Source organism: Bubalus bubalis, chromosome 3 (genome assembly GCF_019923935.1).
Source record: "Bubalus bubalis isolate 160015118507 breed Murrah chromosome 3, NDDB_SH_1, whole genome shotgun sequence".
Classification (NCBI taxonomy): domain Eukaryota; kingdom Metazoa; phylum Chordata; class Mammalia; order Artiodactyla; family Bovidae; genus Bubalus; species Bubalus bubalis.
The window spans coordinates 150,215,068-150,238,895 of NC_059159.1; the positions used below are offsets into that span (position 1 = coordinate 150,215,068).

General features: G+C 50.7%; 1 protein-coding gene across 5 annotated transcripts in view; it reads left to right on the plus strand.

Annotated features, from left to right (window-relative positions):
- Positions 1 to 23,828, plus strand: part of SEMA4D (semaphorin 4D) — a 143,319-nt gene that overhangs the window by 36,759 nt on the left and 82,732 nt on the right. The window contains exon 2 of one of the 5 annotated variants that reach the window (XM_025282112.3): positions 16,345 to 16,464. The exons of the other annotated variants lie outside the window; for them this stretch is intronic. The gene's annotated coding sequence lies outside the window, so the exon portion shown is untranslated. The remainder of the gene's footprint in view (positions 1 to 16,344; positions 16,465 to 23,828) is intronic. 5 annotated transcript variants of the gene reach the window in all.

A 23,828-nucleotide genomic window follows, 5' to 3' on the forward strand; every position in this document is an offset into this window, starting at 1 on the left:
AGGGAAGGAGAGAGATGTGTGGGAGACAGATGTTGCCGTGGAGAGATGTGTGACCATGGCAGGCACAGCAGGGATCAGGCACGCTGGGTTTTTCCTTCGTAGGGAGGTGTAGACAGTCTGTAAGACCCAGGTGTGGGGCAGTGGGATGAAGAGCAGGGGGTGATAGATTGGAGGATGTGTCCCCCAAGGCCGGCCTGTTCTCAGGGGGGCTGTCTGAGGGCTCAGCCTGGCTGTGGGTCGAGTGAGGCCTTGGGGAAGAAGAGAAGCTGAAGCAGAGTCGGGTGACTCGTGTTTCGTTCCAGTTGATCTGTGGGGATGACTGTTCAGCCCATCCTGTACGAGGCCCAGAATGGGATTGGGGGGCCTGTGTCTCACCTTGTCTCAGGTGAATGTGGCTTCCATCTTGTCTGAGTCCTGTGCGGTGAGCCCTTGCTGCATCACAGAGGGACGGGACTGTCTTAGGAGGTGGGCAGCGTCTTAGGACCTCCAGTCTCACACCCTGGTTGCTGCTGCTACTGCTAAGTCGCTTCAGTTGTGTCCAACTCTGTGCAACCCCATAGACAGCAGCCCACCAGGCTCCTCCGTCCCTGGGAGTCTCCAGGCAGGAACACTGGAGTGGGGTGCCATTGCCTTCTCCCCACACCCTGGCAGTCATACCTGAACTGGATTTGAAGCTTTGGTACCTGCCATGGCCCTGGAGGGCCGCCTTCAGCTCAGGGTCCACCTTGGGGCTCCATCTTGAGCTTTCATCGCGTTTACTTGCTCTGATTGAGCCGGGAGAGAAGAGGGCTTCTGAGGGAGCCTTTCTATTTGTTTGGGCTGGGAGCCAGCAGCCCAAGAATAAGCTTCCAAAGGGCTCACTTTGTGAGCTGGCAGCTCTGGACATGGCAGTGGAGGAGGGTGGTGGAAATGTCGGGTGCCTGCCCCATCAGTCACTCCCCGAGCTGGGGGGGTAGGGGGTGGGCCACGGCCACTTCAGACCCGCAGACATCTGTGCATGTCCTGGAGAGAGAGCTGGAATAAAAGTCTGTCCAGACGTACTGAGTTAGAGGGAGTTTCCAGGAGTAACTTTTATTTTCAGTGTGTACACAGGACATTTAAGTACCTCGTCCTCTCCAGGTACCCGTCCTGCTGGCAGAATTGTTCTCTGAGAGAGCCTTCAGTGTTTGGTCCCCAGGCTGGCTCCTGGCCCAGCCCTGCCTCCCTGACTCTGGGAACTGCCCCACCCCCACGTTAGGAATCACCCCCTGGCTTTACCTTTCACATTATAAACAGATGGTTTACAAAAGGTAATTGAAAAGGAAAAGCTTAGGAAGATTAAAAAGTATTCTAGAACCTGTGTTGAAGAGAAGAAAACAACTCATTTCCGGGATCAGCTTTGCTGCTTTGAAGTGGTTCAGATAGAAATTGGCGGGGTTGGCATGGTCTCTTGTTTGCAGATGGGGCAAGTATGCCCTCTGTTGCTGCTGTGCGGGCCTGTCCGTCTCTATAGTGAGAGTCTTGGGGATATGCTTGAACCAAGGGCAGCCCCTGCGAGGAACTGACTGCTGAGATGGTGTGCTCTCCCACGAAAGCAGGGACCAGGTGATCTAGCTTCAAGATGTGTGGTGGTTGGGGTGCTGGGGTGCCCACCTTGGGCACATCACCTGCCTGTGGGCTTCCCCGGAGCATGGAACATGAGGGACATGAGGGAGTCTGCAGCCTCCCAGGGTCGGGTTCATGTGGATGTGTTCATGTGAATGTCTGCCTGGGGGTACAGTTTTATGTCTTACCTGCAATTTTTTTTTTTTTTTTCTTAGACTCAAACTCCTAAAGCCTGCTTCTAGTGAGAACTCAGGTAAAGGAAGTGAATTACTCTGAGTATTTTGGTTTTGGTGATGCCTACTTAACAATCACACAGTCTTATTCTTACCAAGCATGCCCTGTGAGTGCTGCCTGGGTACCAGGGTGGCCCCCAGAGGCAGGGGGCTCCACAGGCGTGAAATAAGCCACCTGTCTGTAAGAGGTGTGCTTTTATTTTTAGCACGTGGCATTCAGTGTCTTGCAGAGCTGAGAGTGACATGACTGTAGATATAATTGTTGTTTGGTTGCTCAGTTGTGTCCGACTCTTTGTGACCCCATGGACTGCAGCACACCAGGCCTACCTGTCCCTCACCATCTCCCAAAGTTTGCCCAAGTTCACGTCCATTGCATCGATGATGCCATCTAGCCATCTCATCTTCTGACGCCTTCTTCTTCTGCTCTCAATCTTTCCCAGCATCAGGGTCTTTTCCACTGAGTCAGCTGTTTGCATCAGATGACCAAAATACTGGAGTTTCAGCTTCAGCATCAGTTCTTCCAATGAGTATTGAGGTTTGATTTCCCTTAAGATTGACTGGTTTGATCTCCTTGTTGTTCAAGGGACTCTCAAGTCTTCTCCAGCACCACAGTTCAAAGGCATCAATTCTTTGTCGCTCTAACTTCTTTACAGTCCAACTCTCATATCCATACGTGACCACTGGGAAGACCAGATGTAATTAAGCAACACTGGAATGGGAGTTAATTACTCCTGTGTGTGTCAGAAGGCCTGGAAGGGCTCTCTGGTCCACCAGCTGAGGCCCTGTAAAGCTGTCACCTGGACAAGCTCCCAGGACCACCTCCCAAGGGTGTGCAAGAGTCCTGGGGTGCTGCTGTAACCAAAAATGAGTGGTCTGAGCTTTTAGTCTCACAGAATGGCCCGAGGGACTCGTTAATGTAAAAACTACACATGACTCACTTCATTCTAATGCTGATCTGTGCATGATGTTAGATGTGTCCTTTAAGGCTTACAGTATAGATTATATTGCAGGAGAAACAGGTCACCCACACGAGGTGGTGCACAGAGGTGTGTGTTGGAGGAGGCATGCACGGAGTGGTGTGTGTCCAAAAGCTGTTGTAATATGATGGGGGGCCCTGAGCACGACCCAGCTCAGGGGCACCCCGGTCAGTCTCTAGTGACAGACAATCTGCAGGTGCTGGTGGCCCTCTGTCTTGCTGAGGACGGAGCTCCGAAGAGCCAGGACCAGGGTAGACAGAGGGCTGTGTCCAGGACTTCCCTCCATGGCCGTCACCCGACTCTGATTTTGTTGGGTCCCTTTATAGTGAGTGGAAGCTTCTACACCTGCAGCCACACCTGGACCCGCTCTGTCCAGCACCGTGGCCGACACCATTCAGGACGAGGAGCGCTCCACGTGTGGCCAGTCAGAGCCGGGTGGTGTGGTGCCTGGGGAGACCTTAGACTCAGAAGTGACGGGAAGATGTCCTGTCCACGACTCTATTAGTTATGTGTTGGAGGGATTGGCTGTGTATTGGGCTAAATCAAGTGTGCCGTTAACACAAACTTCACCTGTTTGTTTTTGCTCTCAGTGTGACTGGTAGGCACACATGTGATCTGAGATCACACGTGTGGCTCACATGAGTGACCCGCCTGGTGTTTCTTTGGGAGGCACAGGTCTAGACTGTGCCCTCTGCATTTGAATTTCCCCTTCTGTCGAGGCGGGGCCCACAGGCTGGGAGGCACAGACTTGGGACTCAAAGGATGAGGAACTGTCAGGCTTTGAGAATACCTTGAAGCTAGCTTCAAGTGCAGTTGTTTTTGCCTTTCTGCAGACAGGGACTGCACAGGGACTTCAGGCTGCACAGGGACTTCCAGGCCTTAGCCAAGAAATGGGTTCTGTGCTCAGATGGTATTTCTCCTGCACAGGGAACTGAGCAGTCGGCTTTGGTGAGCATGCTGCTCCCCAGAAAGGTGGTCCTGGCATCCTGTTGATCAGGCTGCCCTTTATCTGGGCTCCCTGTTATCCAGGCTCCCCATTGTCTGGGCTTTGGTTTCCCTGTTTTTCATGGATAAAGAAATGTGCAGTGCATCTGGCTTGATCTGCCACGTACAGCTGTGGTGTGGCCTGTGCACGCTGTTTGGCGTGCTGAGCCTGTGAGTTAGCGATGGCCTTGGTGAATCCCTGCCACTGATCTGATATGGGGGAGGGACCACCATTTAACCCTCTCCTGCCCCTGGAAGCCCCGCTGATGATCTGCTGAATGGGGGCTGCCATTTGAGCAGCTGCAGAGCGCGTGGCCTGAGTGCTAGGAGAGCCCCGCAGGACTTCTCACATCTGGCTGGGCTATTTATATCCCACAAAGGCCTGTTTTTCTCTGAAAAGAGTGGGCATGTGGCGATGCTGTCATGTGCGAGGGCCAGTGAAGTGAGCCTTTCAGTAAAGGACTTTCTGGTGTGTCCAGCACGTTTTCGGGGCATGCACAGGTCTCAGGGTTCCACATCTGCCCTGTGTGTGGTGCATGTGCCCACACGGAGCTGGGGTGGAGCTGTGGCCCCGTTCTGGTGTTGGGGCACATGGCTGGCCCCAGGGGGTGGAGCCCTGTCACCCTTCAAGCCCCATCACTCTGACGGTGCATTGAGCTCCTGAGCTGTGCTCCATACACTCTAGGCACTGGCCTTCTACAGTGGAGAAGCTTTCTACTGTTGGGGAGGATGGACCACAAAGGGGATCAGTAAGTCAGATATGGGGGTGAAGTGGTGGTGGGTGCAAAGAAGAGAAAGTAAGCAGAAAGGATCCTGGGAGTGCCTCGCAGAGAAAGGGCAGTTGGTTGATAAGAGATGAGATCTGGACCTGGTTTTGGGAATAGTGTTCCAGGCAGAGGGGACAGCAGGTGCAAAGGCCCTGAGGCAGGAGCGTGCTCAGGTGTCGAGGAGGGGCAGGTGAGAGGAGAAGATGTAGGTGGATGGTGAGCTTATTGGTGCTCAGAGAGGCTGAGATGGGAGCCCTGGGAGCCAAGGGTTTGGACAGGACTGCTGGCATCTAGGAAGAATGGACCCTGGAAGGTAGGATGGGGCACCCTGTTAGGAGGCTGTGAGGTGATCGGGGGAGAGGTGGTAGCTTGGGCCAGAGTGCAGCAGTAGGGGTGGGAGGATGGCCTGACCGGGCATTTATTTGGAGGTGAAGCTGAGGGGACTTGCCTCAAGGTTGGATCTGGGGTGGGGTGGGGGGCTGAGGATGCACTGAGACTTTGGCTGAGCAGCTGGAAGGATAGAGGGTCCACTCACAGGCCAGCTCCATGCAGGCTGTCTAGGAGGGATTATGGTTTGGGGCACGTGAAGTTTGGAGGGGAGGAGGTCCTGGGAGCTTACACCTGGAGTCAGGGAGACATCCAAGGGGTGGCCCTGAGGGGTGGGTCCTAGCTCAACTCCCAGAGGGCAGGCTGCATGGCCTGGGGACGTCCCTCCACCCTGTGTTCATCAGGTGAGGCTGGCCTGTGCGGGACACAAGGAAGGGCCTGTGGGGTGAGATTGGACTTGATGCAAGATTTGGACAGGTGGCTGGATGGGAAAGGAGAGGATGTGGGCAGCATGTGAGAATGCAGGTCCTGCTCAGTTGAGCCCCTCGGCATGAGTGGTGGGGTCCTAATGTGTCTGGAGGTGGGGAAGGAGAGTGGCAGGGGTGGGGTGAGGCAGAACCCCCCATCCCTAGCTTGGCTGGGCCTGCAGACTCTGCACAGCATGGTTTGGAGAGCAGGAGGTGAGTTTAGAAAGGAAGTGCCTCCATCTTTCTGTGTAAGCCTTTATGGATACTCTTCATGGCTTCATTGGTTTGTTTTGCTGCCTCATTGGAAAGACATGGCTCTCCAGGGGCTCTGATAGCCTATGCCTTTGAGTCAAAGGAGCACTCATTTTTTTCAGGAAAATGCCTTGGGAAGCAAAGGGTCCTCACTAGAATCTGAGAGAGGCCCAGCTGTGTTCCTTATCGTGGTGGGGGTCCTTTACTTTGTCTTCTCAGCCATGTTGAGGGAAGATGTTGCTTAATTACTGACTGGTCAGCGGTCGTTAAGAACTTGGACCAGGCGCTACTCGGAGCTACTCACTCAGGCTCCAGGATTGAGTTTTTGGTCCTTTGTAGCAATGGCACCCCACTCCAGTACTCTTGCCTGGAAAATCCCATGGAAGGAGGAGCCTGGTGGGCTGCAGTCCATGGGGTCACTAAGAGTAGGACACGACTGAGTGACTTCACTTTCACTTTTCGCTTTCATGCATTGGAGAAGGAAATGGCAACCCACTCCAGTGTTCTTGCCTGGAGAATCCCAGGGACGGGGGAGCCTGATGGGCTACTGTCTCTGGGTTCACACAGAATCGGACACGACTGAAGCAACTTAGCAGCAGCAGCAGCAGCAGGCTGAAGGATGGCCTCCAAAGAAGTCAGATTCTAATTCTGGAACCTCTGAGTGGTACCTTTTCTAGAGATAGCATCTTTGCAGATGTGATTCAGTTAAGAATCTTGCATGCGGAGGTGGTCCTGGGCTATATCTGATGGGCCCTAAATGCACAAGTGTCCTTATGAGAGGGAGGCAGCAGAGATGTGAAAGATAAGAGGAGAAAGGTGATGTGAAGATGGAAACAGAGATTAGAGTGATATGGGTGTGTCGGCTAATTCTGTGTGTCAGCTTAACTGTGCCAGACACTTGGTCAAACCTGATTCTGGGTGTGTCCAGGCGAGATTAGCTTTTGAATATGTAGGCAGACAGGCAGATTGCCCTCCCCCCCCCACCCCACCCCCAGCTCATCCAATCAGCTGAGGGCCGGACTGGAGCAGAAAGGTGGAGTGAGAATTCCCTCTTTCTGCCGGGCTGTCTTTGAGCTAGGACACTGGTTTTCTCCTGCCTTCAGATTAGGACTAGAGATGGAACTTGCATCATCAGCTCTCCTGGGTCCAGCGTGCTGACTGCCGTACTCAGGGCCTGTCAACCTCCATGGTCATGTGATTGGATTCATTGGAATAAATCCCTTTCTCTGTGTATACACATACTATCGATTCTGTTTCTCTGGGGGTGCTGACTAATACAGTGGCCATAAACCGAGGCGTGCCAGAAGCCTCCAAAAGCTGGAAGAGGCCGGGAAGGATTCTCCCACAGAGCCTCTGGAGGGAGCGCAAGCCTGCTGACACCATGATTTCAGCCCAGAGAAACTGATTGCAGACTCCTGGCCTCCAGAACTCTGAGAGAATAGGTTTCTGTTGTCCTAAGCCACCCGGTTTACAGTCATTTGTTCTAGCTGCCACAGGAAAAGAACACGGCCAGTGTAAACAGTGCTCCCGTAAATACCCCAGCCACACGCACGGCTGTTATTCAGGCATGGATTTCAGGGAGTGGCACCACCGGGGCAGGGTGTGTGTCTCTTTGTTTTATAGATCATGTCAGGTCGCCTTCTGAAAAGATCTAGCAGTCCATCTCTTTCCTGCATGGATGAATGTATACCCTGATCCTACAGGTTCTCTCAGTGGTGGGCATGAGTGGTCTTTCTGACTTTGGCGGTCTGAGAAGTCCAGAGTGGCAGCTTTGTTCCTTGAAGTGTGTCTCCTTGAATCTGGTGAGTTTAGGATCTTTGCTCAAAGATCCCTCCATCTGTGAATTGCCCATCTGGGTTCTTTGCCCGTGTTTTTCTTAGGGTGTTTCTCCCTCCCCTATCCTTTTGTTGTTGTTGCTATTTAGTCGCTAGGTTGTGTCCAACTCTTTGTGACTCTGTGGACTGTAGCCCACCAGGCTCCTCTGTCCATGGATTCTCCAGGCAAGAATACTGGAGTGGGTTGCCATTTCCTTCTCCAGAGGATCTTCCCAACCCAGGGATCGAATCTGTGTCTCCTTCATTGGCAGGCAGATTCTTTACCATTGACCCGCCAGGGAAGTCCTATTGTGGGGGCTTTTCATTTGTTATGGGAATGGATGGTTTTCTGTCTTGGAAACATTTATTCCCCAGTTCTGTTGTTTGCTAATTACTTTTTACTAAGGTGTCATTTGCCATCAAGATTAAATCATTATATGGTTGACTATGTCTCTTTTCTTTTATGACTTCTAAGTATTAATAACTATATTTGTTAGAAAGATTCCATGGGCTCTTTATTGATTCCTTGGTAGGTGTTTTATCGTTTTGTGTACAAATTCTGCTCTTGAGCCTGTCTAAAACTGCTTTTGCATAATAGGGAGTAAGATGCTAGAGGGAGGGGAGTGTAATTTTATTTCCCTCCAGTGTACCAGCACTAAATATTCAGTGATCAGTCCTTTGACCAATGAATTGAACTTCAGCTCTATGGTATATTATGGTCTCATGTAAACTGGTTCCCTTAAGGGATTCTCCAATCCATCCCACTGGCCTGTTCGTCTTCCACATGCCAACTTGACATTGGCAGCAGCTGTATGTATGGTGTGTTTTGAGAGCTGGTAAAGGAACCCCCCTTGCTGAGCTCTTATGTGTGTGATGAGATGTTTCAGGACTGTTCTTATAATGCACTCATGACTGCGTATCCACGTTAACGTGTATCATGGCTCCTGGGGAGAGGAAGATGTGGGTAGACGCACGATGTTTGTGCTGCCAGGGACAGAAGGCAGGGAGGTATGGTGAAGGTTGGAGAGAGGGCCAGGTGAAAAAGGACACAAAGACCTTTGCATTGTATAAAATTACCCCTCTGCACAGGCAGAATTTTTCAAGATGATTGAACAAGTGAAATAGCAGTATTCAAGGAATAAGGCTGACTGACTCATTGGAAAAGACCCTGATGCTGGGAAAGATTGAAGGCAGGAGGAGAAGGGGACGACAGAGGATGAGATGGTTGGATGGCATCACCGACTTGATGGACATGACTTTGAGCAAACACAGGGAGTTGGTGATGGACAGGGAGGCCTGGCATGCTGCATTCCATGGGGTCGCAAAGAGTTGGACATGACTGAGCAACTGAACTGAACGGAAGGAATAAGGCACTAAAAGAGAACAAGTTTATCATGGAAAGACGACATTCGGTGCTGGCTCCACCGTCATGCTGGGGACTTGCGATGGTATAAGTGTTCTCTGGAGTCGTGCTGGGGACTTGCGATGGTATAAGTGTTCTCTGGATATGGGTGCTATTACTCTGCACGTGGTGGGGCGTGTGTGTACTTAGCGGGGTGCATGTGCCCTTGGCATGTATGAGTGCTGCCGTTCCCAGGTGTACCCCGTGTCCAACAGCTGCCCACAGGAGCTCACACCTGGGCACTGACTTGGGCCCTCTGGGCTGCCATGCCCTGTCTCCCCAGTGCCCTTTGTGTACCCCAGATGCCCTCTGTGTCCCCCAAACGCCTTCTGTGCCCAAGCTCCCACAGTGCTGCTCAAGCTGGACTGGCTCCAGCCACACTGGGAACCTGCTGAGGTCAGGGCAGTGCTTATCCTCCTGGGGCCCTCGCCCCACCCACACTGCAGGTGGAGGGGCGCCTTGAGCTGTGTGCCCCTGAGCCCACACAGGACAACAGCTATCTCACATAAGGAAGCTGGGTGCGGCAGAAGAGGGCGTGGGGTGGGGTGTGTGTAGGTGCCGCAGGCTCAGGGCTGTCCTGTCGCTCTGCCTTGCAAAGGTCCTCCTTTGGCAGCCGCTGGTGGCCCAGCCTGCTTCTCGGGTGGCAGCCACGGGTGGGGGTGGTGGTCCAGGATGCACTTTGCAGGCTGGCTCATTTGTCCCCTGAACACCTGGGTGACTGGAGGCTCTCTGCTTTGCTGACAGTGGAAGGTGAACCAGGAGCCTCCCTGTGCGCAGGGGAAGGAGGAGGAGGTGGCGCTGGTGCAGGGGTGGCATCTGCCCACTGGTAGGTGTGTTCCTTGTGGACCACTCAGGTCCTCTAGACGTGGGGTTGGCCCCTGTGATGGGGATTGAAGGCGGACCTGGTGCACCGCGGGCCTTTCCCAATAGCTCAGTTAGTAAAGAATCCACCTGCAATGCTGGAGACCCCGGTCTGATTCCTGAGTTGGGAAGATCCTCTGGAGAAGGAATAGGCTACCCACTCCAGTATTCTTGGGCTTCCCTGATGGCTCAGCTGGTAAGGAATTTGCCTGCAATGTGGGAGACCTGGGTTCGATTCCTGGATCAGGAAGATCCCCTGGAGAAGGGAAATGCTACTCACTCCAGTATTTTGGCCTGGAGAATTCCATGGACCGTATAGTCCATGGGGTCGTAAAGAGTCGGACACACACGACTGAGTGACTTTCACTGGTGCGCTGTGGGGTGGGTATTTGCTGGGCACTCTTGCACCAAGTCCCAGTCCTGGCCCAGGGTCTGTGCTGGTGGTCTCTCTGCTTCCTTCCTGGGAAGGGGTAAGCAGGGTGGGCCAAGGACCCCGGTTGTGCAGGGTGGTGTCTAGCACTAATCTCCAGGCCTGCATGGATCATCAACCCCCCACAAGTGGGTTTTGACACAAGAGCTTGAGAGGCACGGGTATGTGGTGCTGATCCTTTGCCAGCTGTTCTTTGCCAGTGAAAATCATCTGTTTTTCCAAATTTCACAGGACTCTGCACTTCGAGCCAGTGGGGGAGGTGGCCCTGGCCGGGCAGTTTCTTCTGATGTGTCCGGTCCTGCTAGCGCCTGCCCTTCCTTGCTGCATGCGCCCTGCTTCTCTGAGATTCCGCAGGCACTTGGCTTCCTTATAACTTCGTGTGCTGCTGCAACTCAGCAAGGAGTTCAGTGTGCCTTGCAGAGCTGTTTGCATTTAATAGACACCAGGAAGCTTGCATATATGAGGCCACCCCTTCCATGCCAGTGGGGCTGTGGCTGGGCACCAGACAGCCCCTTGGCTTCCAACCCAAGGAGCCCCTCCCACTGCTCTGCTGACTGTGACCCAGGCCACACAGGGGAAGTAGACCGAGTCAGAGGCTGGTCCGTGGCCAGCAGGGGTGGGAAGGATGTGTGATGTGTTTCCGGTGGCCTGGCTGGGGAAGGGGCATTCGTAACAAACGAGCTCACCAGCCTCACCCATGTCAGTCTGCAAGTCCCTACCTCCACATTTTGGGCTCGTGTACACTGAGCTGCATGCCCAATAGGGAAGAGAGAAGAGATGTTTAAAAACCCACGTGTGGGAAGTGAGAGGCGCTGTCAGCCCCCATGTCCGGCTCCTCCCTGCCCTGTGGGGTGATTGTCCCCTGCATGAGGCGCTCACCCTCCGGCCAGCCCCCAATCCTTTGTCCTAACAGCGGAGTCTGGCACTGAGTTTCTGATCGGAGTCCACAGTTTAACTGGATTTTAGTGCAGGCCCATGTAGGAAGGAAAACAGAAAGTGCTGGCCTAGTGTGGAGGCGAAAGTGGTGCAAGGGACCCAGGGGCTGTGTAGAAGGAAAGCAGCCTCGATGGCAAGTGGGCCAAGGGGGCCGGGCGTTTGGGACCCTACAGTCCTGAGAAGAAGTCTCTAGTTCTGGGCGGTGGGTGATTGGTGCCCTCTCACTGCTCCTGCCTCTGGGCCGCCTTTGCCCCCTGCTCATGGCCAGGGCATCCTGACGCTGTGGTCAGAGCCCAAGGTAATCCTGCCAGTAACGGCACTCTGGCCACATCTCTCTTCTGGCCTTGGACCCACTCTGAGGCTCTCGCCTCAGCACCGTTGGGTTCTCAGCCTGGCAACTTGTTTCCCCCAGCTGGAAAATGGCCCATCTACCACGCAAACCCCCATGAGTCCCCTCGGGATCCTGGCCATTGCACAGACCCCACCCCCCACCCCCTGAGAGTACCTAAGATGGCATGTCCACAAAGCAGGCCCCCCCCAAGAGCCCCCATGATTATCTGTCCATCCGTGGTCCCTTACTTTTTTTTTCCTGGAAGATCACGAGCTTGTAACCCAGAGGGGCCTGGGCACATTTGAAGTGTGTGGAGGATGCCCTGAGTGGCTGATTGGTGGAAGATGCCAGAGCAGAGGACAAAGCCAAGGTGGTCAGCGTGGCTGGGGACAGTGTGAATGGTGTGTCCAGGTGAGGGGGCAGTGGGAGAGAAGCCCCATGTCCTGGGTGGCCCACAAGATGAGGGTCAGGTCAGAGGGCAGGTGATGAACCACTGGACCTCTGTTGTCCGTCTGAACTGTTCTTGGTAAGACTGAAGTCTGGCTGGTCTGTCCCTGGAGCTTTTCCTCGTGCTGTCTGACACTTGGCGGCTGTGACCAAGGCCATGCACTAACTGGAAAATTATTAACGTGGTGCATTTTAAAGCCAAATAAGGTTGAATTCATGCTTAAAATTGGTGCAAAGATGTGGTGAGCTTGAACATGGGTCAGTTGGTTTTCATTTGACCAAAATGTATGCAGTGGGTTCTTTGCTAACCTTTTTTTTAAAGTGCAAGTACATGTAAATAGGTTTTTAAAAATAGACACTTCTCTTGCTTTTTACTGCAAGTCAAATTGACTCATTGATGCACTGAGTCCTGAGGTCTGCAGTGGGCTGCAGAGCTCTGGAGATGGGTCTGCTGAGCTAGTGCTGATCCGAGGAGCACCTTTCCAGTGGAAACCGAATTAAATTTTACGTCTTATTATTTGTGGATGGCAAAGGCTACTGTTTGAAACCCTGAGCCTCTGTTTGGTACCTTAATTTTTAGATGAAATCTTTAATCACAGAAGAAAAGTGTTTGCCCAAGTGTTTTTTTTTTTTTAAATATTACTGTCACTTTAAGAAAATTGCCTTCAGAGCTAATTGTCTTCATAGGCAGTTTATAGACCAGAGTGGTTTTGACTCTCAGCAGCTAGACCTTAAGGGAATCAAAGAAACTCTGTTTTTTTAAAACAGGTGGCTCATGTATTATAAATTTATTAAAATATTTTAGAATTGTAAGCCATATTGCCTATTTTCTGAAAGTCTTAAGATACAAAAATTATATATAATTCTAGTCAATGAATGTAAAGAATATTTCAATTTGTTGCCTCAAAATACCTTGAAAGCCAGAAACATCCTTGTTTCTTATAAATGACAGAATAAAGTGTTTTCATAATGCTGGTTTGACTGGAGAAGCGGCTTTTAACTCTTGAAGGGATGGATTAACATTTTCTCTAGTTTCATGAGCCCAGCTCTGTCACTGACTGAGGGTCACAGTTACCTGGCACCTTCAGCCAAGTCACGGAGCACGCCTGCTTGGACATCTGATGAGAACTGTCACGAGGCCGCAGGCGGCTCTGAAAGTCATCCCCACGCCATCCCAGGACACGGCATTCCCACCGAGCCCACCTGAGCGCTAACCGTGGCTGTCCCGCCTTTCCTGCATCTTGTCTCCAAGCCAGGGTGTTGTCACCAAAGGCTCCTAGGGAGAGAAGGGTGCAGGAGGTCACTGGACAGGTGCCTGGGAGCAGGTGGGGCCACTCCTGGGAGCAGAGTCTGCATTGTCACCCCTTGTCACAGTCCTGCAGCATCCCACGCACACTGACTGTCTCCTGCCACCTCTGTGGCTTGTTAGAACCCTCCAATTAGAAAGGTTAAAGACCAGCATGCTGCCCCTGCCTGCACGGTGTTTGGGTCAGCAGGTGGGATGGGCCTACCTGGTTGCTGGGTTTAAGGGATTTTCGACTTGAGGTCTGGGACCGAACAAGTTTCAGTCCTGCAGGGGCAGGGTCTCTCGTATAGAATGACTCTGTCCATCACATGGGTGCAGCCATTCTCAATCCTGCTTATTACCAAGACCCAGACCCCCGGTGTTTGTGGCAGTCATACGGCTATATCTGCCTACCCCACGGCCTGGCTTCCTTCACTGGACGCATTGGCCAGTCCTCTGTCCTGATGCCCAGAGGTGGACCTCAGGAGTCTGTGTCCATCGCAGGCAGCACATGCGGGTCAGTGCCTACTGTCACCAAACTGCTGTGTCCAAGACCAGGATCCTCCTATCATGGAGTGTGGAATTTTTCATGGCAGCAGTGGAGCCCAGGTGGCCCTACTGGTAAAGAACCCACCTGCCATTGCAGGAGACAGAAGAGACGCACGTTCAATCCCTGGGTTGGAAAGATCCCCTGGAGAAGGGCATGGCAACCCACTCCAGTATTCTTGCCTGAAGAATCCTGTGGACAGAGGAGCCTGGCGGGCTATAGTCCCTGGGGTTGCAAAGAGTCAGACATGACTGAAGCCACTTAGCATGCACGTGGTAGAGCTGTAGGCGCTGCTTTTTGGGGGGAGCGGGAGGTTGGGGTGGTGCTGGGTGCTGGTCAGAGGCCGTGTCTGGTGGGGTTGAGCCTGTGGTGTCTGCCCGTCTCCTCAGGATGGTTCACGACCAGGTGTGGGCCCCACCATCCTCACGCTGTGCCCCATTCCAGGCCCCGCAGAGGACTGGCCACTCCTGCACTGGCACTCGTGTGCCCCCATCCAGCCACCCCTGCAGGTAGCATGGTGTCCCCAGGCTAGGCCCACTCTCAGGAGGATGTCCTGATGGGCAGTATAGTCAGGAGGCGGAAGAGGCGCTCCTCTGCCAGCTCTTCTTCCCGAGTTTGTTTTTGGGCAGCAGTGCTGAGGTGTCTTGTACACATCACATCCCCGTTCACCCTCGCTGCCACCTTGCAGCCATGACTGGACCGGATGCTGTGGCTTTCCCTGTTTTCAAGGCTGGACGCCGACACTTGGAGAGGCTTAGGGGCTTGCTGGGACCCTGCAGGAGAGCCTGGATGAAAGGCAGCTCCCTGTTCACGACCTGGAGCCTGAGGCCCTCACCCTGTGGCTGGGCCTGTGTGATCCTTGGAGATACCAAGGGGCCTGGTCCCCTTCCCCCTCCCTGCAGGGCTCTAAGGACCTTTCTCCTCGGGGACAGAAGCTCCTGGCTCCTCTCTTGGCCTGAACTAGCCCTGCCCGTGCTCCTGAATGAGCCCACACAGGAGAACAATTGGGTCCACATTGCAGGCGCACAGCTGGCCATTGAGAGGGACGAGAATGGGGCAAGCGTGTTCCATGGGCTGAGGGAGGCTCACTGTGGCGGCTTGTTCCACTGCTGAACGGCTCCTTGTCGTGGCCCCTGTGGACCCCGCTGCCATGGCCTGTCCCTGTGGCCCCACCCAGGCTGCACCCTGGAGACCAAGGTGTCAGGACAGACCCCCTGGGCAGCAGAGCTCCCTGTGAGGACAGGGTGGCTGGGCCAGACTGCGTCCTGAGCACCGTCCTCCCCCGTGACCAGCGTGGGGTGAGGGAGCCCATCGGCAAGTGCAGCCCCCGGGAGAGGTAAGGCCGCTGGGCTGGGCGGCAGGGGCTTGGCTTTTTAGGGTTAGCTGCCAAGAAGCCTAGCATTTTCTTTTCTTTTTTTCCCGATGGTATGATTTATTTCCTGCTGGAGTATTCTGAGTGCCTGCCACGCGAGACCTTGTTTAACCCTCTGAATAATCAGATGACCTACAGTCATCCCCGTTTCATTGACACTGAGATGCGTACAGTGAGGCCGAGGACTTAGCGCATCCCAGCATTTTCTTATTATTTGTGCAGATGGGTTTTTGTTTTCTCAGTTCTCATGGCTCAGGTGAACAGCAGTGGGCTGAGTAAGCAGACAGCTGTCCTTATATCCCTCGACCCTAGCGACCAGGGCCTGAGTGACTGATGACCCTTCTCAAGGACCAGAGGAGTTTGTTTATGAGAAGTGCGTCTGTCTGTCCCGCAAGTCAGCAAGTGTCCAGGGCTGAGGCTGTGATTCAGGGCAGGCAGTCTGTTGGCCAGGGGAGGCTCCAGGGTCCTTTTCTTGAGCAGGTGATTCAGACCCCTGTGGACGGATCATAATGTGGGCATGGGCCAGGAGTGCTCATCACCTCCCTTTATTGTTTGGAATAGCTTAGGTCTCTTGGTTTCTCGCTTTCATATGTGCTTCGTAAGTAGTGTGTGAAGGTCGTGAGCCTTCAGTCCAGTAGAACTTAAGTGTGTTGAAGTCCAATAACTGGGGAGGATGCTCACTATATTTTGGAGGGGTTGCTGGGCCGGGGTTGGAGAGAGCTGGGGAGAGAGCCAGAAACACACCAGAAATTCTGCCATACCAGCTTGGAAAAGCTTGGTGCTTAGGGGCCTGATAAAAAGAAACAGTGGCTGCAAAGTGCCCAGACTGAGGACTGTGGAGGGAGTTCTGAGTTTAGAATTAACATAGGAATAGGGCTGTGAATAGGGGTGCTTGTAATCCTTCCAAAATTGGGATAAAATTTGCATCTGAATGACTCATCAAGGCAAGATTGCCTTGGAATGTGTGGTTTCCTTCTTATTTTTCAGTTCCTACTACCAATCATTTGCATTTTTTATTCAACCAGTATTCTTAATGCTACCTTACGATTGCCCTCATCCTGACTTTTCCTAGCCTGGACTTCTGCATTGGCATCTCCCACCCTGTCTGTCTTCACGGAGGGTGTGTAGGACTGATGGTCTCCTTTCTCCGCCACCCCCATTCAACACAGCACCCACGTGGACGCCTAGCTCTCAGGCCAGCTGGCTCACTCAGCCCTCATAGGCAGATAGGTCTTGTTTGGACTTCCCAGGATTAAAAAAGTATATCTTAGTTATTTTTCAGTGTCAAGAAATTAGGAGGCCATCTAAAATTCTAATTTTTTTTCTAGGAAAAAAATTAAAAGAGTTACACCTATTCAGTACTGAATGGCAGTAGGAGTCTGCAAGTTCCTAAAGATGTTCACATTCTAATCCCTGGAACCTGTGAATATGTTAAAGGGATTTTGCAGGTATGATTAAGTTAAGGATCTTGAGATGGGAAATTATTCTGATTTATTAGCTGTTGCTGTTGCTACTGTTTAGTCACTAAGTTGTGTCTCTTTGTGATCTCGTGAAAGTGAAAGTCACTCAGTCATGTCCAACTCCTTGCAACCCCGTGGACTGTATATACAGTCCATGGAATTCTCCAGCCCAGAATACTGGAGTGGGTAGCCTTTCCCTTCTCCAGGGGATCTTCCCAACCCAGGGATCAAGCCCAGGTCTCCCGCATTGCAGGAAGATTCTTTACCAGCTGAGACACAAGGGAAGCCCAAGAATACTGGCGTGGGTAGCCTATCCCCACTCCAGCGGATCTTCCCAACCCAGGAATTGAACTCGGGTCTCCTGCATTGCAGGGGGATTCTTTACCAACTGAGCTATCAGGGAAGCCCTTGTGACCTCATGGGTAGACCCTAAATGTAATCATGAGGTTCCTAATGAAAGAGTCAGAAGGACAGAGAGAAGATGCTGTGCTGTTGGTATAGGGGAGGAAAACTTTTCCTCTACTCTTCAGTTCTGTATGTAGGGCCTGTGAAACTGACAACAGATTAACAGGGGAAAATGCATATTACATTTAATGTTGTTATATGCACAGAGGCTTCACACAAAAGAAGTAAAAACCCCAAGAAACAAGTAGGAATCGTGGTCAGGGCACGGGTTGGAAAAGAATTTTCAGATATGAGGCAAAAGGAGTGGAGAATACAGTTTATTAGAGTGGGAGATGCTGTTAGAACAGCGGGCCAGTGCAAGGGAGAACCAGCATTGAACAGGGGTCCTTAGTCCACTTTTATACCCAGGGTACAAGGAGTGGGATCGGGGTCTTGTGGGTCATTTGCTGATTGGATGAGGCATGTATACTGGGTGGGGGAAGAGTAGGGCAAATACGTTCTCCCTAGGGTAGGAGGGGAGACAGGTTATACTGTTCCATTAATAGTTACAACATGGGGGAGGGGAGGATGATAAGGGTCTGGTTCTTCCATTCCTGCATTCCAAGACCCTCTTGGTTTTATCTGCTCTTTCCTCCTTGGGTCACCACATCCCTCCCTCTCCTTATTTTTAGGACCAATTCTTTGGCCCCTTTTGATACCCTGCTCATGTCTAACAATCTACTTATTTCCCTTCTCAGGCATTTGGGAACCCAGTCTCAAAGGAAAAGGGGCAATGACTGCTCTGACTTCTTCAAGCTGTACAGGGGCGTCATGGGGCTCTGGGTTCCTTTTGCCTGCTCTCTGTCAGGGTGCAGGGAGATGAGAATCCATGGAATGATAAGGTGACTTGTTTCAGCATTGTCTGAGTGTTGGTCAGGGAATAGTCTTGTCATACTACCACTTGGAGATTTGTTGTATTCTAGAAGAAACAAATTTAACAAGAAAGTTAAAGGTACGTGGCCCAAAGATTAATAGAAGTAGAAAAGCTGTTCAGGGGCTAGCCAGGAGAACCAGGCCCAGACCTTGGTTTGTGACGTTAGTGTTCCTCTGGGTACGAGAAGAGGTAGGAATTTGGTCTCATAAAATCTTTACCTGAAAACATCTGGCAGTCTGAAGGCTGGTTCTTCTGGGTTCTTCCCAGAGCAGAGTGCCTTATTTCTGACCTCCTCCCTGAACTCCTTTCAGGAGTTGTTGAAGGTCAGCAATTTGCAGTGGTCATGTTGCAATCTTTGTAGAGGCAGCTGGCAGGTGCCAACTTCCAGTCAGCAGGGTCCCTGCATAGCCACATATTTGACCATGCTTTGGGGGCATTTCATGCCCATTGTGTACCACAGTGCTGGGAAGGCTTTCTCAGGTTTAACAAAGATTCCATTGACAGGTCACTCAGTGAGCAGTTAATTGGACCAGGCCTTGCGAGTAGCAGAAATCTCTGGACCATACCTGTCTTACTAGCCTCTTGGTCCAGGAAAATATTCCCTTGTTGTTTCTTCCCATTTCTAGAGTTACACAGTCATTGACCTCATATGGAACTGCATATCAGCATTTTATCACAGGATCAGTCACACATTTGGTAACGTAAGAAACAATCTTCTGAAACAAGTGACATAGAGAATAATACAGCTAGCGGTTATTAGTAAGGTCACGAGTAAGAATTATAAGTCAAGAACTTTCATTAGGTAGAGCCCAGTATACCCCAGGTCATCTGACTTTGTTTGTCAAATGACTATCAGTTCAGTTCAGTCACTCAGTCATGTACGACTCTTTGCAACCCCATAAATCACAGCACACCAGACCTCCCTGTCCATCACCAGCTCCCAGAGTTCACTCAAACTCATGTCCATCAAGTCGGTGATGCCATCCAACCATCTCATCCTCTGTCATCCCCTTCTCCTCCTGCCTTCAATCTTTCTCAGCATCAGGGTCTTTTCCAATGAGCCAGCTCTTGGCATCAGGTGGCCAAAGTATTAGAGTTTCAGCTTTACATCAGCCCTTCCAATGAATATTCAGTACTGATTTCCTTAAGGATGGACTGGTTGTATCTCCTTGTAGTCCAGGGGACTCTCAAGAGTCTTCTCCAACACCACAGTTCAAAAGCATCAGTTCTTTGGTGCTCAGCTTTTGTTATAGTCCAACTCTCACAACCATGCATGACTACTGGAAAAATCATAACTTTAACTAGATGAACCTTTGTTGGCAAAGTAATGTCCCTGCTTATTAATATGCTGTCTAGGTTGCTCATAGCTTTTCTTCCAAGGAGCAAGCATCTTTTAATTTCATGGCTGTGAAGCATCTTTTAATTTCATGGCTGTGGTCACCATATGCAGTGATTTTGGAGCCCAAGAAAATAAAGTCTCTCACTATTTCCTTTATTTCCCTATCTATTTCCCATGAAGTGATGGGACTGGATGCCATGATCTTAGTTTTCTGAATATTGAGTTTTAAGCCAACTTTTTCACTGTCCTCTTGCACTTTCATCAAGAGGCTCTTTAATGCCTCTTTGAATTCTGCCGTTAGGGGGTGTCATCTGCATATCTGAGGTTATTGATATTTCTCCCAGCAATCTTGATTCCAGCTTGTGCTTCATCCAACCTGGCATTTCACATGAGGTACTTTATATATAAGTTAAACAAGTGACAATATACAGCCTTGACATACTCCTTTCCCAATTTGGAACCAGGCATTGTTCCATGCCCAGTTGTAACTGTTGCTTCTTGACCTGCATACAGATTTCTCAGGAGGTAGGTCAGGTGGTCTGGTATTCCCATCTCTTGAAAAAATTTCCACAGTTTGTTGTGATCCACACAGTCAGAGGCTTTGGCGTAGTCAATAAAGCAGAAGCAAGGGAACATTTCATGCAAAGATGGGCACCATAAAGGACAGAAATGGTATGGACCTAACAGAAGCAGAAGATATTAAGAAGAGATGGCAAGATACACAGAAGAACTATATAAAAAAGATCTTCATGACCCAGATAACCACCATGGTGTGATCACTCACCTAGAGCCAGACATCCTGGAATGCAAAGTCAACTGGGACTTAGGAAGCATCACTACGAACAAAGCTAGTGGAGGTGATAGAATTCCAGTTGAGCTATTTCAAATCCTAAAAGATGATGCTGTGAAAGTGCTGCACTCAATATGCCAGCAAATTTGGAAAACTCAGCAGTGGCCACAGGACTGGAAAAGGTCAGTTTTCATTCCAATCCCAAAGAAAGGCAATGCCAAAGAATGCTCAAACTACTGCACAATTGCACTCATCTCACACGATAGCAAAGTAATGCTCGAAATTCTCCAAGCCAGGCTACAATAGTATGTGAACCATGAAATTCCAGATGTTGAGGCTGGATTTAGAAAAGGCAAAGGAACCAGAGATTAAATTGCCAACATCTGTTGGATCATTGAAAAAGCAAGACCAAGTGAAGTCGCTCAGTCGTGTGCAGCTCTTTGCGACCCCATGGACTGTAGCCTACCACGCTCCTCCATCCATGGGATTTTCCAAGCAAGAGTACTGGAGTGGATTGCCATTTCCTTCTCCAGAGGAAAGAACAAGAGGGTTCCAGAAAAACATCTACTTCTGCTTTATTGACTACTTTTCTTTAGGACAATTAAATTAGAACTCATTTACAACTTCAGCAGTATTGTTGCAGGAAGACGGACCCCTTCCAGGGCCCGAAACTGGGCTCTTGTCTAACACTCAGAAATGAATTGTCCGAGGAGACACATGTGCTGACAAAGCAAGAGATTTTATTGGGAAAGGGCACCTGGGTGGAGAGCAGTAGGGTAAGGGAACCCGGGAGAACTGCTCTCCCGCGTGGCTTGCAATGTCGGGTTTTATGGTGATGGGATTAGTTTCCGGGTGGTCTTTGGCCAATCATTCTTAATTCAGTCTTTCCTGGTGGTGCGCACATCGCTCAGCCAAGGTGGATGCTAGCGAGAGGGATTCTGGGAAGTGGACGGACACACAGTGTCTCGTTTAGACCTTTCCCGAACTCTTCCGGTTGGTGGTGGCTTATTAGTTCCGTATTCCTTATCAGGATCTCCTGTCATAAAACATCTCATGCAAATGGTTACTATGGTGCCTGGCCAGGGTGGGCGCTTTCAATCAGTGTGCTTCCCCTAACAGTATTATTAAAAAACAAAAGAAAAAGACACACACTGAGACATACAAAAGTCCATACAGACAGACAGCGTTCCGCTTGAGATTTAAAATTTCTCTTTGACCCAATCCCCGAGCCCATTTTTTTCTTCTTCTTCTTTTTTTTTTTTTTTTGAAGTTCTAATTTGTTCAAGGCTGAGGTCTCAGGCAAAGTGGGCTGTGTATTTCAGGGACATGGAAAGGGTTAACTCCAAGCTTTTCCCTTGGCAGCTTTTTTAACAAGCTAGTTGTTTTTGATTGCATATGCGAAAGGAACTGGTTTTGTAGTTTCCAGTAAAAAAATGTCATTTTAACCGGTTTTCTCTGGGGTCTAAAAGAATATCATGGCCAAACTGTGTCAAAAAGTCTTCTTTCCTTTCTGTAGTCATAGTTTTATACCTAAATTATAGACCAACTAGTGCTCAAGTTGACTCTGATATCAGGGGCAGATCAGCTGATAAAATTACTGGATTGTTCCTCTAGTGGGAAGTGAGATCTTTGTCCCATCAGAAGAATCTGAAGGGTGAAGGGAATTTGCAGGAGTTGGGGAAGCTTGGTTCCCTCTTCACCTGAGAGAAAAGCGTAGTTAGAAGGGGATTCTTTAGAATGTTAGGAGAGTTTCTGATCCTTCAGCCTTTTGAATATAGGAGAAGGACCTGGACCAAAGGGATCCTCAGAATCCTTTCCTAGAGATCGTGTGGATATGAAAGGTCGAGTAGGGTTCATCCAGGAAATCCGCTGGAGAAAAACGGGGGGACGGGAGATAGGGAGGCAACAGAAAGACACACGCGGCATGAGTCCCTCAGATCCAGATTCTGACCGAGGGCCATGAAGGACTGAATGTAAGGAAATTCTGAGTCCTTTCCCTGCTTTTGAGGCTAGTGTGCCATTCAGAGACCTTTTTTTTTTTTTTTTAAGTTCCCTAGTTTGTATTGGGTCCAGGCCTTTTGCAGGGTCACGTTTTCCAGTTTCTGAGAATATAGCCAAGGGGTGAGTCTGAGAGAGACTCCTGGGACGTATCAGAACACACTCTTAGCCTACCTGCTGTAGAGTGGGGGTACTGAGAGTCACTGGCCGACAGAAAGGGGTCCCTTCGGTCCCAGTGATCTCTCCATGCTACTAATGGCACAAAAATGGCCCAACTGTCCCAACAGTCACGTCTGACAGTGAGGGGTGACCTCTGAGAACCATGTGGCTAAGGCACCATGTGACCCGGGCAGAGAAAGAGATTCCAGGGAGCAACTGGGTGACTCACCATTTGGCAATTCCCTGAACTGTGGAAGGCTCTCTTGAAGGTTCAGGGCAACACCTAGGCTCCTGTAAATCAATCTGGACCGAAAGGGAAGAAGTGAAAGTGACAGGGAAGAAGGCTGAGGAATCCGCCTTACAATCCTATCAGGGAGGCATGGCCAGGGGACGATGGTCTCTGTTTTGCCTCAACCACTACATGCCTGACACGGTGCATGGAAGTTGTCTTGCTGGGGGTGGATGCCCTGGTGGCCTGATCCTTTCTGTCTGCCCCTTATCTTCACATGGGAGTCTTCATGGCACCCTAATGGCTTTTAAGTGCCTGACCTGTGCCCACACAATATTGGTTGACCTAGTCCTCAGTTGGAAAGAAGACACAGGAGAGACCCTCACCTGTTTGGGAGGTAGCTACTGGGCCGCAGTGAGCAGTGGGGCCTTTGAAACACACCAGAGGGTAACCCTGGCCAGAGTTCCTCAGTTGCTTCCACAGCACTTGCCTGTTTGCAGAGGGTCTCTATGAGAAAGGAGAAGTGAGGAGGTGGTGAAGAGACCCCAAGTTCCCCGTACAGGCCACCAAAAATGTCGTGGTCCGGGCGCAGGTTGGAAAAGAATTTCCAGACGTGAGGCAGAGTGAGAGGAGAATCAAGTTTATTAGAGTGGGAGACGCTGTTAGAACAGTAGGCCAGCTCAACGGGGAACTGACATTGAACAGGGCTCCTTAGTCCACTTTTATACTCAGGGTACAAGGAGTGGGATTGGGGTCTTGCGGGTCATTTGCTGATTGGATGAGGCATGTATACTGGGTGGGGGAAGAGTAGGGCAAATACGTTCTCCCTAGGGTAGGAGGGGAGACAGGTTATACTGTTCCATTAATAGTTACAACATAGGGGAGGGGAGGATGATAAGGGTCTGGTTCTTCCATTCCTGCATTCCAAGGCCCTCCTGGTTTTATCTGCTCTCTCGTCCTTGGGTCACCACAGTAGGCTTGGGGCTTATGTATCATTTTAACAAAGGGCAGTCAGTTTTGAAGTGACAAGACAAAAGAAAGGGGGGTTGGGCTCCTGGGGACAGTAAATTGTGGGAAGATGACTAGGAAGCATATATAGGATACTTAGTAAGGTTAATTATGCAGACTCAGTGTCATCTCTGGTACACTTCTACAGAGAGAATTTATGTCCTGCTTTTAGGCAAATGGAGGAGGGCAGGGAACTCTTCTTGCATCTGCTGTTCTCAGTTGCTTTCAGCTCAAAAGAATCCTTATGCCCAGGTGGCCTCTTTGTCCTGTGCTCTTCACTGTCTTTACAGTAGAGGAATGAGCCTGGAGCCAGGGAATGCAGGAGGCCTCTGGAAGCTGGAAAAGGCTAACAATTTTCCACTGAGCCTTCTGAGGGCATGCAGCCAGCTCTTCCGTTTTAGCCCAAAGAGTCCCATGTCAGATTTTTGACCAGCAGTTGCGATAACAAATTTATGCTGTTCTAAGCCACCAAGTTTGTAGTGACACTTTACAGCAGCCATACAGAACCAAT